This window comes from Octopus sinensis, linkage group LG5 (assembly GCF_006345805.1).
Source record: "Octopus sinensis linkage group LG5, ASM634580v1, whole genome shotgun sequence".
Taxonomy (NCBI): domain Eukaryota; kingdom Metazoa; phylum Mollusca; class Cephalopoda; order Octopoda; family Octopodidae; genus Octopus; species Octopus sinensis.
Genome location: NC_043001.1, coordinates 44893251 through 44909244, shown reverse-complemented (window position 1 = coordinate 44909244; position 15994 = coordinate 44893251). Strand labels below are relative to the sequence as shown.

Sequence of the window (15994 nt, the reverse complement as noted above, 5' to 3'; positions counted from 1 at the left end):
GACCTTCTCTAAATGCATTAAAAATACCATAACAATCTGAATACTATTTTAGAAAATTATCTCCATTCTCTTTGAGCATATAAAAGACAAATTTAGTGGGGCCAAAATTAGTTGTAAGACAAGACAAGATAAATCCTCCTCTTCAATGTTCTAGAATTACATTTGAGAAACGACTCCTACACACAAATATCCATCCTTTGGCATCAGAAATACAAACTCCTTCATCAGTGTGGGGTTCTCTTGGAGTACCAATTACTGGCCTAGCTTTCGAGTTTATCTGTCTAAAATGGCTATCCTTGGACAACTTTTAAAAAATCTTGAGGTAATTGAGCCCCACCAAGGTTTTTTTATACTTAGGAATTGCTTGTCAATTCCTAAGCTACTGTATTTTCTGAGAGTTAGTCCCTCTTATAGATTTTCATCGTCCCTCCAATGCTTTGATGACCTAACCTTCAGGGAACTTGAATGCTTGGTCAATGTCAAACTCTCCCCAGAGTCCCGCAACCAGGTTGCTTTGCCCAAACAGTTTGGGTGTCTCGGTCTGTGCAAGTGCTCATCTTTATCTCTTCTGTGTTTTTTTTTCCTCCATCTACACTTGCTCCTCTTTAGTAAGCAACGTTCTCTCCTTTCCAACATGGCCCAATTCCAACAGGGAGATGGATGAAGCTCTGTTATAGTGGAGAGAACTAGGTTTGTCAGTTCCTGTTACAGTTAAGGATAGATGGAAGCAGAGAGTATAGGATAATCTGCATTCAGGTGCCACTTCAGGTGCCAACTCTCTCCTTGATCATTCTGTTCAATTTTCAAGGTGTCGCCTACTTTCTGCTAGCGCAAAATTCTCAGGAGACTGGATTGATGCTTTTCTTTTGGCCAACATTGGAGGTTTACTCAGTCTAGATGAGCACTGCATCTCCATCATACTCAGAGTTGTTAGTTGACATCTGTAGGAGACTGAGATGTTACTGTGGTAGGGCCCTCAATCTCACAGGTATTTATGGTCTGTCTTGCCACCTAATCATTAAGTGGGCCCTGACTTGAATTAATATCCTCTTAGTTCTGGAGCTAGTGGGATTTTCTAGAAGTCATAGCGGTAGGTGCCTCATCTGGGATACTACAGTCTGTGACTCTTTTGCTCCCTCCCACATCCTGGATGTTATGGTAAATGGGTTGGTCACTGCTTTTGTTGCCAAATGGAACAAAATGCTGAAGTATCGGGACCTGGCAGTGAATTATCTCTTCCAACCTGTTATGTTTGAGGCATTTGGAGGGCCACTAACAGTGAAGTTCTTGTCATTGTTGGTAGCTCACTTCACCAAGGTGTCAAGTGAGGGCCCTTAGCTTTTCCAATGCTTTAGCCTCGCCATCACCTGTAGTAATGCTGTGAGCATGCCAGCTTGCTTCAGTAAGTTCCAATGAACCTTGTGATGTGTGACCAATTGAAACACTTGGTGCTGCATTGACGTTTTTTTTTCTATTTCTTTTCTTTTTTCTCACCTTTTCTTTTCTTTGTCTTTCTTTTGTAAGAACTATATTAGTTTTCAAAATTATGGCAGCAATATGAATTCACTAATGAAAGAGTTAATTGCTTCTGTTTTATCATTATTGAATGTTAATTCAAATGAATATCTAGATCAAATTGAAAGAGGGTCATGGAAAAATGGCACATGATATAAAATTAATGGAACTCAAATAATCTAAAAACTCTTCATATAATATTCTATATAGCTTTTTCACGATTTGTAGGAGTTTCTCTCTTCTTGATATAATTACGCACCAAACAATTAAAGAGGAGAAATTATTGAAATTAGTCATTACTCATTTTGCCCCAATTTAGACACCATTTTTTGAAAATTATCAAATTAAACATTAGTGTGGAAAAAAAAATTACTTGGAATCCAACAGAGAAAAGAATCTTGATTGTTAAACAGCAAAAATTATCCAGATATTTTATTAGCAACCTCAATTACAATTGGGTCGAAATTAAAATATTTCTTGAAAAATAAGTATTTGTCACCTGACTGTTTCAAACCCTTTCAACTTCAACAACAACAATTATGCTGACCCGATGATGCAACAGTACAAAATGATGATGATGCAATACTTGCAATGTAATAATTTCCAACAGATAGGGAGAAAACAACAAGGTATCAGAAATTACTCATTTTGCCCCAGATACTAATTTTGTAAACCCCACCTCTATTTCCTCTAAAAAAAATTAGAACCCAAGAAATCAATAGAAATTGTCCGTTAATAAAACTCCCAAATTAAAGAAAGTAATGTAGTGAAAGTGAAGATGTATGAGGGAGAACCCTTTGTTGAGGAAATAAAATATAAGCATACTTCCAATAGATTGTGCATGTCAAACTATTTGTTTACGGGAAATTGTTACTAATAGGAAGATAAATTTCCTTTACACCGTTCGATGAACAGTAACGACATACGCTTACGCAGGTACTGCTGGAAAGTATGAAAGAATAAAGTGAGTTGATCTTTACCATTATAGCGGATTGACTGATTAACTTACTACTTACATTTAGATACTTGTTAACATCTCGCGTAATATTTTCACAAACCTCTAAGCTATTACACTTGTTAATTTTTTTCTTCATTTATGCTTGTGTGTGTTCTGCTATAAAAGCAATTCCACGCACTTACCACCAATAATAATAATAATAATAATAATAATCATGATGATGAAAAACTAAACAAAACAAAACAAAACAGCCTTGTCCCACTCGTTATTGAGTAAAGAGCCTTAATTAATTATATAATTGGAGTAACGTTATCAAAATTCAATGGTAGGTGAAAAGTTAAGGAATACTGATGTGTCGCTATTAACAGATTAGGATTTAGGAGCGTAAACAAAATTTCACTTAACGTACTAAAGATAATTGATATAACGGGGACTTAAATGATGGCATCGAACACATATATACATATTCCTATGGACAATCAAGCTAAATTTACAGCTTTGTAATCAATCAAATGAGAAAAATATTTCGGTAAATTGCCCGTTTTATTCCTACATCTTTTTACTACCGCTTTTTAAGAACCTGTTTGTCAATGCAGATGTAAACAAACCGGTTCCATAAGCTTTCTTTCTATTGTCTATAATGCTTTATTTATGCATTTATTGCTTTTTATTTGTGTAAAACTTGACATGTGAAGTACATATATAATGTTTTATATAAAGTTGCAATGGTGCAGAGAAGTTGAGAGTTTTCATTTAATCACAGATCTTAAAATTTTAGGTACGTAAAAATCTAGGCGCCCAAAACTTTCTTAGAAAAATACTGCATAGAATGGTAATTTCAAGACCTAGAATTGAGACCATAAATATATTTGAGTATATGACGCTGAAAAAAAAATTAAGGAAACTCTATGCATCACTCGATATTTACTTTTTATGTTACTCCATATTCTTTCTAAGGTGTTTGTCTGCAATGTTGTTGATGGGGATTTGCCAAATTAAGATGTTTGTTCACGGAATTATTCTAGAAGCACACCAGCCATCAGTTAACTACTGTGGGTGTCTGGCAACATTATCAACGATGATCGGCTATCGAGTCGGGGCACTGCGATCAGGGGCAAGCACAAGGATACATTTAAGGGTGCGATTTTTCATCATCCCCAGTATCCGATGACCCTATCGCTAATCCTCAAGTATAATCTAATAAATAAAATTCTGGATGTTTGTATTTGACATAGTAAAACGTAAAATCTTCTGTGTGTGTGTGTGTTGCATAAGTAACGTGTATATAGATGTGTGATTTTAACGAGTTGAAATATACAATATTGTTGCTATGCTATAATGTTTTGTATTTGTTTCACTTGTGAAAAAGAAAAAGAAATCTTTATGATAACGGTGGTGGATGGTTGAATCAGTTGAGTGGTTTAATGTAGTGCTTAATTACGGATCTCTACGTGAGTTCAAACTCCGCTTTTCGTCTTTCGGGTTTGATAAACTGAACTCAAGTACTGGGATCGATTTAATCGACTTTTTTTTTAACCCCAAAACTTCTGGTTTTGTACATATGTTACAAATCATCATCATCATCATCATTATTGGACTAAATACCTAACTGTAATTATCAGTTTTGGGGGTTTAAAGTGTCAACTCCGTTGATAAAATAATTACCGTCAGTTCGTGACTTCGTGTCAAAAATCAATATTTTAATTGAACTATTTTTATCAAATTTATATAAAACCGTAGTAGTATGTGCGGACACATAGCATTTTTCTCAAATGAGTTGTGAATTTTTATAATATACTTTATATCCGTAATATCCTATTCCTCGTTATGTCAATTTTAGTTTGACACTTAACTAGTAAACGCATTACTATTATGAGGGTTTTTTTTTCAAACCAGTATTGAAAGAAAAGTGCTGACGTACTAATCTTGAAAAAAGATCTACAAGACAACGTTAACTCGAAGGATCCTGTATACCCGCAGCGACTGCAAAGGGGATTCCAAAATTTAACAACAGGGATGAAGTTGATTCGAACAAGTTTGGCAAGTTTTGTGTTTGTGTAATCTTTATATGTTCGTCTATGTGACTGTGTGTGTATATGTACACATACATGCATGCATACATACATACATACACACACACATACACACACACACACATACACACACACATACATACATACATACCATCATCATCTTTAAACGTCTGTTTTCCATGCTGGCATCGGTTGAACAGTTTCACAGGAGTTGGCCAGCTGATATCTACATAAATACACGCGCCCGCGCACACACGCACTCACACACACACACACACACACACACATTAACATCATCATTTAATGTCTATTTTCCATGCTGGCATGAGTTGGACAGTTTGATAGGAAGTGGCAAAGCCAAGGGTCGTATCAGGTTCCATAGTCTGTTTAGGCTTGGTTTCTGTGGCTAGATGCCCTTCCTAATGTCAACCACCTCACAGGGTGTACTGGGTGCTTTTTACATGGCACCAGCACCAACACCAATTCTTTTTTACGTGGCACCTTGGTTTTAGGATATCAATTCTGTTGTGTTGGGTGGGTCTTCTTGAGCACAGCAATGTGCCACATATCTCAGTCCTCTGTCATCTCCCTCGTAAGGCATGTCATTTTGATATAAGCCTTCAATACTTTGTCCTATATCTTCCTGGGACTCCCTCTTCCACAAATTCTCTCCACTTTAAGTGAGTGAGCAGCATTTCTTTATACAACTGTCCTCATCCATCTGCATCACGTGACCAAACCAGTGCAGTCTGCTCTCTTGCACACTGCATTTAATTCCTCTTATGTTTAATTTTTTCTCTCAATACACTAATGCTTTGTTGCATATGTACAGCGACATTGCACATCCGGCAAAGTATACCAGCTTTCTACCTTGCTAGTCTTCATATGCCCTCTGCATTCAGGGCCCACATCTCACCATCGTGTAGCATTGCAGTTCATATACATACATCATACAATCTTCCTTTTACTTGGAGAGAGAGAGAGAAACCTTTGTTTGCCAACACAGGTAAAATCTCTCTGAACTTTCTTCATCTTATTCTTCTATCAATTACACTTTCTGTACAACATCCCCCACTGCTAATCAGGTCACCTAGGTAGCAGAAATTATTTACAACTTCCAGAGAGCCTCTGGGACATTTGAGGAAATCACTTTCCCATATACCTGTGGTCTTTATGGCTTCTGTACATCTTCCACATACAACACTACTTTCTCTGTTAATTTTCCTACTATTCCACTGCACCTCTTATGTGTCCATAGCTTGTACTGGGTACACCAAAGGAAATTTCTGCCTACACCCTTGCTACATATTGAACAGGGCCATTTATCTGAAGGTTGGAGGGTCCTAATCATTTACTTGCTTACTACAACCTTGGTCTTTGCCAAGTTAACTTTAAGACCCTTTGATTCTAAGTTCTGTTTCCACACCTGGAATTTATTTTCTAATTCTGTTACAGATTCTGTTATGTAGCCCAAAGCATCAGCATTTAGTGGTTCCCATGGGCTTCCAATCTTAAATTCCTCTGCTATGGTCTGAAGGATAATAATGAATAGGAAGAAGCTGAGGACCAAGCCTTGGTGAATACCTACCTGTACACTAATTTCATCACTGTACCCATGGCTTACTAACAGCACTCCTGTACATGGCTTGTACTTCTATCACAAGCCATTCATCTTCCTCTAGCTTCTTCAGAGACTACCATATCACAAAGCAAGGTACTCTGTTGAAGGCTTTCTTTAGATAAACAAGTGCCCAGTACAATAGCTTGTTCCTAGCCAAATACTTTTCTTGCAGATACTTGACTATGAAAATGGCATCAGTGGTGCTTCCTCTCGGGACAAAGCCAAACTGCATTTCATTAATCTAATTTTGTTCCTAATTAAATGGGCTATCACTCTCTCTGCAACTTTCATCACCTTGTCCAGCAATTTGGTGCCTCTATAATAACTTCTATCTTGTAGCAGCTGACTATGATGCTGCTACACCAGTAACTAGGAATTACACTCTCCAAAATAACCTGATTAACTATACTGGGGACTAGACTGTATCCAACTCTACCGGATAACTTAAGCATCTCAGCACTCACCAGAGGCCTTCCTTGTCATCATATCTTTGTGTTATCTAGCATGCTGCTGTCAAGTAGGATATCTGATCCCTCTGTTGGGTTCACATGAAGGAAATTCTTTTTCTCCCATTCATTCTCTATATTTAATAGCCTTTCATAGTAGCTCTTCCACACCTCTTTCTTTTTCGCGATCACTAAGAGCAAGTGTACCATTATCTGTCCATACACACTTCTCTCCCACAACTTAATTCTCTCAAACACACTGTCTGGCAATTTGGAACACTTCAAGCCTCTGATTTTCACACTGTAAAACATAGGCAAACCTCTTCCTTTCTGCATCTGCCCTAGCTAAGAATAAGTATCATCAATAATTTCTGTAAAGAGTCTAAGCTCTTTGTTTACCTGATGAAGTGCTGGGTTCATCACACACTCATTTCATTGCAAAGAAATTTTTTTTTCAGTTAAAAACGAAAATAAGCAACAGCTGTGGGAGACACCATTAACAGTGAGTCATAAACACCCTTGACCACAAAGCTGCAATGTGATCGGTTGTCTATATTAGTATTTTATCTTCTTTTTCTATGTGTGTTGTTCATTAACACTTTAATGATAATCCAGAAGAGATTATATTTAGGCTCTTCCCACTATAGCAGGAACATGGCATGACACAGTTAATATTATTATTTCTTTATCCAATCATTTGTTCTAAAGCTGAGAAATGCTTTATTGTTTTAAAAGTAACCTCGCAGAAGGCGCCGTAAGTGCAAGAAAGAAAGCTGACAAAGGAACTTTTGTATTTAAAAATACTTAAATTCTCACACCTTTGTTGCTAGAGATTTTTTAGCTTAAAAGCAGGTTTTGCAGCCATTTTAGAACACATAGGTAAATTAAATAGAATCAAATTCTCAACACTGAGGTGTGTCAACAGTGATGTGTGTGCGCGTGCATGTGCACACGCATCTTATCCATGTATGTGTATTTTATGCATCATCATCATCATTTTGTGTCAGCATTTTCATGATTGAATGGGGTTTTTTCCCAGCACAGTACCTTGCCATTTGTTGTTGTTCTTTGTCATTTCCTTTGTAAGGTTCTACTGCCTGAGAGTTTTCATCACTTCTTCCCCATTTTTTCTTCTGTGGGTTTCTTCCTCTAAAGTTGCTTGGTATTTCTTTATCCAACTGTCATCTTCAATATGCATGACATGTCCATAACAGTACTGTCTTTTGTCTTGCACACTAGACCGATTTCTTTTATATCCAGTTATTCTCTCATCTCATTTCAGTTCTGTCATTCACACACACTGACATTACATATCCTGCAAAACATGGTCCCTTATTTCATTCCAGTCTTCACACACCTTCTGCATTCAGTGCTTCAGTTTTGCTTCCATGCAATATCATACTATGTATATGAACGTCATGCAACCTTCCCTTTACTTAGAGAAATATTATTTAATATGTGCTTTTATTGCTTTCTCCACGTATGCATTTGCTACATGCAAAATCTTCATTTTTTTTCTGTGTGTATTCATAGTTTATTATGTTTTATATATATATATGTATATTTATATTAAATGCCTTATATATATATATACGAGCAAAACTCCCCTTGTCCAATGAACGGTGCTGAGTTGTCAAACATTTAAACCAAATTTTCTCAAAACAACTTGTCCGACTGTTCCATAGGCCCTCCCTTTGAGAAACACCGATTTAACCTAAATTTGAGACACCATGCATTTTTCTTGCATACGCGTAATATCGATGGCAATAGCTGATGTACTTGCAGATACAAATGCACGTTCCCATGGCTTTATCGATCGCATTCTCACCTGGAATTGATTTTTGTAATTTTTTCAAGACTTATACACACATCTGATACCATTGGTATCTACATATCAAATTTGAGGGCAATTGGATGGAGGATGCCAGAGATCCTAGACGACACACACACAGACAGACAGAATGGATTTTATATAATATATATATATATATATATATGTACATATGTATAAACAATTGCAGCATGGAAGGTGTTTATAAGCCATTTAAGAAACACACAAAAGTCGTTAGATTCACTTCAACGTTTAAATTTAATTTGCCAAAATATTTTCGTCGGTTTGAATGTTGTCATTGAACAGGTTGCGGTCTCAAAGCAACGAAAATATTTTGGCAAATTAAATTTAAATATTGAAGTGAATCTAATGGTTTTTGTGTGTATCTTAAATGGCTTATAAACACCTTCCACGCTACAATTGTTTTCATTCCAGCACACAATCTCAGATCAGGTCACTTGCTATGCAAGTACATCTCCATAATATATATATATATATATATATATTATATATATATATATATACATACATATATGTATGTATATATATATATATATATACTTATATGTATGTATATATATATATTATAGGTATATACACACACATATATTGTCAATGTATCATAAATCCAAAAAAGAAGCACACTCTAAAGCATACAGCAGTAATGTATCAAAAGTAATTAAGTTAATGTCCAATCATAAAATGACCAGTAGTTTTGCACCCATGAAGGCTTTAGCCTCATGGATGCCTCATCAAATTCTAAAGCTGAAGACAAAAAAAACAATCAATTTTTCTTTTTTGTCTTCAGCTTTCAAGTCTGATGAGATGAGACATCTGTGAGGCTAAGGCCTTTGTGGATGCAAAATCATTGGTCACTCTATGACCAGACATTAACTTAATTACTTTTAACATATGTATATATATATATATATATATATATATATATATATATATATATTTATATTTTGCTGAGACCCCTTTCGGTCACAAATGACCATGGGATTGCACCTAGAAAGTTACCATCCGAGGCACAAGTCCAAGCAAGGTTGTTTATGGAACACCAGCAGTCGCCCATGCATACCAGCGTCCCTTCTCTATGCCACCGATGTCATCTTAGGGAAAGGCAAAGGCCAATACAGCTTGGCATCAGTGACGTCGCAACTCATTTCTACAGCTGAGTGAACTGCAGCAATGTGAAATAAAGTGTCTTGCTCAAGAACAAAACACGCAGCCCGGTCCAGGATTCGAACTCACAACCTCACAGTTGTAAGCTCGACACTCTAACCACTGAGCCATGCGCCTTCACACACACACACACACACACACACACACACACACATATATAAATAATCAAAATAAGCATCAGGATATCAAGAGGTGATGCAGTACAACCGCTTCAAGCTGCTCCATTTAATTGAACAATGCATTACATTAATTTAAATGCTGGGCTTTCCTCAGCTGCATAAATAAATAGAATTTGTTTCATCAGTTGGACACATTAATATAATTTTACTCAAATTCTCTAATAGAGCAAGAAGAAGAAGAAAGAATGTAACTCAGAATATACTACACTTCTAGGAACTGTATGATGTCTGTTGGGGTCATAGCTTGTAAATGATTGTGGTTCACTTTTAATTTATTAGTCTTTTTTTATCAACTACTTGGACAGGGGAAATTAATCTATTCCCAATACTCTCTTTCCAGAACATAAGTGGGACTGGAATTCTCTCCTTTCTTCTATTTTTCTTGCATTTGTTTATGAAGAATATCAACCACACTGACCTCTTCAGTCCTAGAGGGTTTATAAAGCCATGAACACAGCCACTTCTTCTTGACCAAATGATAAAAAAAAAAACAGAACACAGATGAGCTATAGCAGGCTGATATACTCATAACACAATATATGAAATGCAAAACTTCAGTGTTGAACCAGTAACCAATTTAAAATTATGGTAGGCTTTCATTAGAAACATCTCAAACATCATATTATAACAAAAGGAATAGTTGTGTAAATTAAGCTGAAAAGTACCTTAGAGTGTTTAACTTTATCTCTTTAGCTTCCCAGAGTAAATTCTGACAAGGTTGACTTTGTCTTCTCTTCCTCTAGGTTCAACAAATAGCCAGTAATGTGATGGGAGTTGACATAATTAACCAGCTTTGTAACCAGCTCAATAGCTGTCTAGCACTGTATCATCTTAGCAACAATACTGCCCTTATAATATAACATTGGTTACAAGTCAGTTGTTGAAAAGGACATAACTGGAGTTGAACCTAAGTAACTAATCTCCCCAGGATCACTATATAAAAAAAGTATGACTTATAGAATTGAGATGGGCATATATATATAATAAGGCTTTGTATCAATAGAAAAAAAAATCAATATCTTATCATAGTTAAAAGCACTGCCATAGTAACCTCATTAGCATGTTCATATGTGTCAACCAATTATGGAAAACAATTGATTTAAATATGATATAAAAAAACAAGCATGAATTATTCTAGTCAAGTGGTAGCAGAAGTGGGGTTGCATGAGATAAAAAGCATACTTTGAAAGCTTTTCATCTTCATAAGATTCAGTGCCTGGAGATAAGTTTTCATTTCTTCACATGTCTTTTTCTTTCAAAGATTCCACTTGTACCACTTGACATTTCTTTATCTAACTTAGCAATCTCCATATCAACATGTAATATTACATGCGATTCTGCTTATACTCAATTTTTCTTTCAGCACATTTGTATTCTATCATACAAACACACTAATATTACATATCCTACAGAACATGCTTGCTTCATTTCTTCTTAGCCTTTCACATCCTCTGCAATTAATACCTATGTTCTTCAAACATGCAACACTGCATTTTGCACATAAAATTCATATAATCTGATCTTTCCTTGGAGAGAAAGCCCCCCACATATTACCAGCAGAGGTAATAGATCCTTGGACTTTTTCCACCATGTTCGTACTTTGGTTGGTATGTTTTCAGAACATCCATCATAACTAATTAGATTACTTAAGTAATGTGGAGACATGTGGCCTAGTGGTTAGGATGTAGCACACATGTAAAATTGTGGTTTCAATTCCTAGACTGGGTGACATGTTGTGTTCTTGAGCAAAGCACTCCATTGCTCCAGTCTGCTCAACTGGCAAAAATGAGTAATCCTGCAATGGACCAGCATAAATATATTCATACACTATGAAAACCAGCCCTTATGAGTCCATAGGACTCGAGAATGATGGTTTAAGTAATGGTAACTGTGAATTTACAAAGAAGCCATCCAAGCATTTGAAAGAATACATTACATGGGTTCTCTTGCTGCTAATTATGAAATATTCTGTTAGCTTATTAATGAATCAGAGCTTCTCTTATACACCTATGTTTTATAATTGGTACACAGTACAGAGTTTCTACTAATTATTTTCTGCATATTGAGCATGACTACCTCACTGATGGCACATCCAGTCTTCTCTCCAGCTAACTTGAACTTTGTCTTTGCTAGATTTATCTTGTGATGTCTTCATTCTAGGTTTTACTTTCACTTTCCAAATGTCTTCCCTAAATTTTTAATACATTCAGCTATACAAACTAGATTATCATCACACAGGTGTTTCCATAGAAACACCTGCTCTTAAACTCCTATGTTATGTTCTGCAGAACTAGAATAAAAAGAGGGAGCTGACAAATGATCCTTGAATGCTAAATGGTACTTTACTTCAACCACAAATCTGGACAATGACTTTCAAAAGGTTGTCTTAGAAACTTCCAAGCTAAATTTCCCAAGTCACACCTAGCTGACAGTATACTGTATACAGCTTGCATAACTCCCACAAACCATTCATCTATCCCCAGTTTTCTTAAAGACCACCACATTATAGAACATGATATTCTGTCAATGGCCTTCTTTAGATCAATGAATACTAATTATAATTTCTTGTTCTTTGCTAAGAATTTCTCCTGTAGCTATCTCACTATGAGGAGCATCTAACTTAATTAGTTATGTTACCTTCATACCTTGGTCCATCAGTTTCATATCTCTTTCTAGAGCATCTCCTTTTTCTTTGAAACAACTGCATGCCAATCATTGAGTATGACCCATCCCTAAAACATCTGGTGGACTACACAAGCAGTGGCACCAGATATTGTCAACACATCAGTAACTGTCCCTTATAGTCTAGCACTAATTTTCTTGCATTCAGTTGTGTCTACTTGGGTTAGTCTCTCTTTTTTCCATGCATTATCTACATTCAACAACCTCTCAAATTAATATTTCTGAGCTTCTTTCTTCTCATCTTCAATGATGTTGTGCCATTATCATTGCATGTACAATTTTCCCCAATGATATCTTGAATCATATTGACACAATGCTGTGAAATCTGTGGTTAGTGCAGGGCTTAGGTAGGTAAGGTAGAGAAAGAGAAAGAAGTGAGTTATGTGGGCTTGGGTGGAGCTGGCATGAATCAAGCTAACTCTGAGAAGCAGAGGAGCAGAGGTCATGTAGAAGCAGTAGAAATGTTAGAAGATAGAGTGTTGGTAAGCAACTCTAAACCAACCGATTTGATGGATTTTATGGTGGATGTGAGGTGTAGTGTAAGATATCTGTATGACTTGATATTGTGTCTTGGAATAAGTTAATTCAAATGACTCAACTAGGACTGAATTTGCATCACACATTCAGGCTGCTGAATATTTACCACTATTCTACAGTGATCAGAACTGAAAATTTTTAGGGGAAAGGCAAACTGATGAGCGAAAATCAAACCATAAGCAAATGTCTTAATGAGTTATGGTAGTTGGTTTTTACGTAGGCATGATACCAGATGTATTTGAGAGCTATAGTAAGTGGGAACTTTAATGTCTTTTCTAAACAACAGAGAGTGCATTACTGAAAAATAGCATTGACTGATGTACCAGTGAGAGAGCTTGTATGTCAAAGGTGGGAATACCATTACATGTGGATAAAATTTTAATCACATGTGTATTTGGACCTGCTTACTGTTGACTCTAAAAGCCTACATGTGAGAAAAAAACCCAGTTTAAGTCTTATGTTATAAGTTACATAACTCTGAATATGTAAAATTAAAAGTTCACTATTTTTCACACTGCATATGTACCTAAACAAATTCTTATGCAATTGCAATTTGATCGTGAGATTCCCTATTCCTACGCTGTGGAGTCATTCAACCCACTAGAAATAGCAGGCAAATCTCCCATAAACTACACACTATCATCTTAAAAATGGAATAGCACCTTTGATAATGTTTGCCAAGAGACATCAAGATAGGAATATGTAGTGGATGAATTGGCCACAGCTGGAATGTCTTTGGTCTGCTTGATCAAACAACGACAATAATAATAATTGACTGAGAATAAAGAAATGTCGTAGATTCAGTTCATGACTCCAAACTTTCAATCAGTTAACTACCCCCACAGGTCTTGGGGTTAACTTAATTTCCAACACAATAATGCTGTTTATGCTATTGAGAAAGACATGAATATCACACATTCTCATTTCTCTTCTTTTCTGTCTGAAGGTGTATGTGTGTCTAAAGAAAAGAAAAGTTTCAAAATGTGCAGAAAAAGTTTCCATGAATAAGTAGTAGTAATTACTTTTGGGGTGGATAATATCTGTGTAATTAATTAACAGCACAGATAAATCTAAATTGCCATATAATTATCTTATTTCTTATAATATCCTATTACAACTGTCCCTCTTAATAGCTCACATTATATTGTTTACTCCGAGTTGCACTAACCCCCATATCATGTTTAAGTGGTTGATGGTTGGTAGAGGCAAATATCCAACTATAAACATAAACTGTTCTAAAAATTTATATCCATGTACTCAGCATATTCTTTCAATATATTTGTTGAAAAGCTTATTCTAAAAGCAGAACAACTACTTTAGGTATAGGCATGGTTGTGTGTGTGTAAGCAACTCACTTTGCAACCATGTGGCCTAATTATCATTCACATAACTCCACCTACACTGAGAACAAATTGTCAAAGACTATATAAAGCCAAAAAAGAACTCAACTAAAACACAGTCTGATAAAGGCAAGTGAGCCAAAACTTTGCTGTCACTGTCAACTTTTCTTTATAAAAGTTAATATTTATGTGCGTGTACATGTGTGTGTGTATACATACACACATATGTTCATGTATGTGTGTGTATACATACACACATGCGCATGTGTGTGTGTATGTATACATATGTGTGGCTGTATGGTAAGAGGTTTGCTTCCCAACCTCATGATATTTGGTTCAGTCCCACTGTGTGGTACCTTGGAGAAGTGTCTTCTACTATAAGCCCTTGGCTAACCAAGAATCTTTGTGAGTAGATTTGGTAGACAGAAACTGAAAGAAGCCTGTCTTGTATATATATGTGTATGTGTGCATGCGTGTGTGTATGTGTGTCTGTGTTTGTCCTCCACCACCACTTGACAACAAGTGTCAGCTTGTTGAAGTACACATTACTTAGTAGTTTGGTGAAAGACACTGATACGATAAGTACCAGGCTTAAAAAAGTACTGGGGTCAATTTGTTCAGCTAAACCCTTCAAAGCAGTGCTCCAGCATGGCTGCAGTCCAATGGCTAAAAGAAGTAGAAGGTAAAATATTGTATGTATGTGTGTATATATACATATGTATATAACTTTAAATATTCTCTCAAGCTTTTACTTTCTTTTATTATAGTAGTAACTATGGAAGACTGGTGGGATTATTATTTGTACAGACTTAGTCGCTATTTAGTACATAATTTAGTTATTGTAGGTTTACTATTAATACCGATACAGATGTACATAGATTTATATGTTTCTTGTAGTTTAATTTTAAAGATAGTGTTTAATCCTGCCTATATTTTATTGAATACTGTTTTATTTAGGGTAAATGTGTTTGAAAGTTGTGTTTTTTGGGTTTTTTTTTTTTTTTGTGTTTGATCCCAAATGACACTTCTTTTAGTGCTGTTGACACTGCTGGATTGAATGGTACTGCCCAGGTGTCGAAACCATAATGATATCTGTGGGGCAGCTGATGATGGAGGTATGTTGGATTGTTGGTATGGTTGTTTTTGTGTATGTGGAATAGTGTTATAACACATCCTTTTGATATATGTATATATATATATTCTTTTAAAGAAATTATGAGTTAGAGGTTATGCACCCGTCGAAGGGATAAATGTATCCGTAAGCACTACTGGTGCATTACCTAACTATGTATAGGCCTTGCTGTTAGGTTAACAGTAGTTGGTAATTTAAGGGTAGACCGTGGTTTAATATATTCAGATAAGAGAAGAAATGGAGCAACATGTAACAATTAGAAGTTGATCTTTAGTATCGAATGATCATAGCTTAATTATGGTTAAGATAACATTTACAGCTGTTTCTGTTCGTTATTTTTGAGATAAACTTTCGTTTATCTCGTTCCATGTAACAAACATCATCAGAATGATTTAAACTTTATCAGAGGAATATTGACAGGCGATTGAAGGTTCACAGAAGATAAAAAAGGAAAAAAGAAAAAATTTATCTACCTGAAGCAACTGTGCACATATGTGCCATCAATTAGGAATGCAAAAATGTAAGCCTAAAGACC

General features: G+C 35.8%; 1 protein-coding gene across 4 annotated transcripts in view; it reads left to right on the top strand.

Moving 5' to 3' along the window:
- Positions 1–2386: 2386 nt before the first annotated feature.
- LOC115212049 (transmembrane protein 180-like) overlaps positions 2387–15994 on the top strand; it is a 31450-nt gene continuing 17842 nt past the window's right edge. Inside the window, exons 1-2 of one of the 4 annotated variants that reach the window (XM_029780854.2) lie at positions 2387–2479; positions 4370–4513. The gene's annotated coding sequence lies outside the window, so the exon portion shown is untranslated. Of the gene's footprint in view, positions 2480–2789; positions 3003–4369; positions 4514–14882; positions 15010–15994 lie in introns of those variants that run through there. The other 3 variants (XM_036503381.1, XM_029780856.2, XM_029780857.2) reach the window with 3 other exon arrangements.